The sequence below is a fragment of the Chionomys nivalis genome, chromosome 11 (assembly GCF_950005125.1).
Source record: "Chionomys nivalis chromosome 11, mChiNiv1.1, whole genome shotgun sequence".
NCBI lineage: Eukaryota > Metazoa > Chordata > Mammalia > Rodentia > Cricetidae > Chionomys > Chionomys nivalis.
The window spans coordinates 73,342,350-73,345,258 of record NC_080096.1 but is presented as its reverse complement, the minus strand read 5'-3'; the positions used below and the strand labels follow the sequence as shown (position 1 = coordinate 73,345,258).

Sequence of the window (2,909 nt, the reverse complement as noted above, 5' to 3'; positions counted from 1 at the left end):
CTTCTTCTTCTTCTTCTTCTTCTTCTTCTTCTTCTTCTTCTTCTTCTTCTTCTTCTTCTTCTTCTTCTTCTCCTTTTCCTCCTCTCTCTTCTTCCTCTTCTTCTTTACTTCTTCTCCTTCTCGTCCCTCATTCCCCTCTTCTTCCTCATCTTTTTTTCTCTTCTTCCTCCTCTTCACCTTCTCTTACTCCCTCATCCTCTCCTACTCCTTTCCTCCTTTTCTTCATTTTCTTCTTCCTTTCTTCTTTCAAATATCCTTGTCCTTGCTCCTTAGATTGATTTTCTCCAATGACTTCTTTATCACCCCTCTTTCAGATGTCTGTAGCATCATGAGAATTTTTAAGAGCCTAAAGTTCTACTTTTAAAGACATATTGTCTCCTGAGGAAAAGCACTTACTAAAGGTCTTTGTTTTCACTGAGTTCATAAGAAAGTAAGCCAGAATTAATGGGTGCTAGGGTAAAGATAGCTTTTGAATTTTGCCTCCATAGCTGTTCTAGGTCAGTAAGTACCCCCTACTTCCATCTTTATTAGAGCTTTGCAATTTCTCTTATCAGGGACATATTAGCATGGATAAGGTTGATAGCTTTGATACCACTGGATTGCTTGTGTGAAGACCTGAATGACACTATCAATATTTTGTGGCTACACATGATTACTAAGATACCATGCCTGGTTTATGATTTAACTCCTCTGTTCTTCTCAATATTAGACAGATTTTGGAAATATTACCTTGAAAAAAAATTCAACTGCAGCATGGAATGCCTGATTTCAGCTGTATTTTCTGGATGTTGGCCAGAAAATTCCTGAAGCAGATATATTGTTTTTGAATGTTGATTTTTTTATAAATGAGCATAGGAGCTGGCATTAACCCGGGCAGAGGATGCTCAGGACATGGGGACTACAAACAAGCAGATATTTTGTGTCATTGTTCTGTCTGGTTAGTATAGACAGCAAGCAAAGATTTCTTAAATGGTTTTAACTACAATTGCTTCGTTGAAAGTTAAAGTCTTGCCAGGTGGTGGTGGCGCATGCCTTTAATCCCAGCACTCAGGAGGCAGAAGCAGGCGGATCTCTGTGAGTTTGAGGCCAGCCTGGACTACAAGAGCTAGTTCCAGGACAGGAACCAAAAGCTATGGAGAAACCCTGTCTCAAAAATCAAAAAAAAAAAAAAGAAAGAAAGTTAAAGTCTTATCCTTCATTGGTTAATTTCACTTTTATTTATTCATTTAAAGACATTTTCTCCTTATTAATGATAATGATGCTATTTGCAGTTAGGACCAGTAGTGCGACTTCTGTTGGCTTTAGTTTTATTATCTTGTAAAGTTGCTGAGCTTCTTCTGTGTGACCCTGAAACTACAGGACAAGCTATTTGACCATGAATGATTGGCAGTTTTTCTCCCTCCTCGCTATTGGAATTTAGATTTTGTGCCAGAAATGGACAGTTGGATCATTCTTGCTTGAATGCTAGGGGTACCCAAAATGTTCACATTTATCTTGATTGGTGGCCTCTGTGAAACGTATTCATTTTTGTTTACTTAAATTTTTTATTCTTTCTTTGTATACTTAAAACAAGTGAGCTGAGGTAAAAAAAAATCACAAAAGACAAAGAATTGTAACATGCTTTCAAAGCTAATAACAACACTCCAATATTTCTATTATCAAACAAGATGATTCATTTCACAAATACTTCATGACAGTGCAGTATGGTAGCCACTAACTAATGAGGTTAAGGATGGTATGATAATTTGACATTGGTGATGGAAGACTTGAATTTGGAATTGAATTTCTTTGTGATATAAGGGTAAAGTAAAATACACATGGGATCATGAAACCTTTTTAAGAAACATGCAATATTTCTTATAATTAAGTTTTCAATTGATTTCATATCGAAGTTTAAATGCATTTCAATGAATAAAGTTTATCTTTAAAATAATATCATCAATTCTTTTTACTTTTTATTGTGGTTGTCAGGAAATACTGACTAACATACATGACTCATTTCATTGAGAGTTTTGCCTATAAAATTTACTCTCTGCTCTTCATTTCTCTCTACTTCTGTTTCCATCTTTGTCATTTTCTACCCCTGAATCATTAGTAAAACATTGGAAGGAAGATGATTAATAAAATAAACAAATCAGCATTATAGTACTTATAAAATGAAAGAAAAGTTAATATATGAAAGGGAACATATGCCAAATGGCTAACATACTTTAATTATGGTGATGGTACATTAAATTTATATGCTGAAGTCTTAAGCAGGAACAATATGTCCTCAGATTAATCATTTGATATTGCTTACTATGTCTTTATCATGTAATGGGACTTGATTCTGAACATGTTTTAGATGATCTTATGTCTCTGACTCATGATTATTTCTTTCTTTAGTTGCAGCTTCCAACTGCCTGAGAATAAATTGATTAAATTAACTTTCTTCCAGTTGCTAAGTGATACTTTTTCTCACACCATACCTATTAATCTAATAACATTCTGCAATGGGGAAATCTTAACAAATCATTCCTTTAGACCATATGGATGGAAACACGCTCCATTTCTCAAAGTACCCTGGAGCCCCCACGGCATTCATGGTTTAAAATAGGAATTGTTGACCCAAAATAATTAGGCCTCAACTATGCTACCATGAAATTTCTGTATGCAGTAATGCAATGAACATATTTTTTAAAAAGAATCCAGCATTTTATTCACTCACGGATAACATTGAAACAATGAATGGTTAAAAAGAGGGTACAGATGCATGCAGTCTTGATTCATGTCTCAACTCCTCAATTACTTGTGAGGATGTGCAAGGTTCTAGAAGCCTATATATCTCATTCTTAAAGTAGAAATTGTAAGAGAGCCCCATGTGGAGGTCTTATGAGTCATAGTCCCATGAGGACTTATGAGACAGTACA

At 35.0% G+C, this 2,909-nt stretch overlaps 1 pseudogene; it reads right to left on the bottom strand.

The window, feature by feature from the left end:
* Window positions 1-226: 226 nt before the first annotated feature.
* Window positions 227-2,584, bottom strand: LOC130884376 (signal recognition particle subunit SRP72-like; annotated as a pseudogene).
* Window positions 2,585-2,909: the final 325 nt, after the last annotated feature.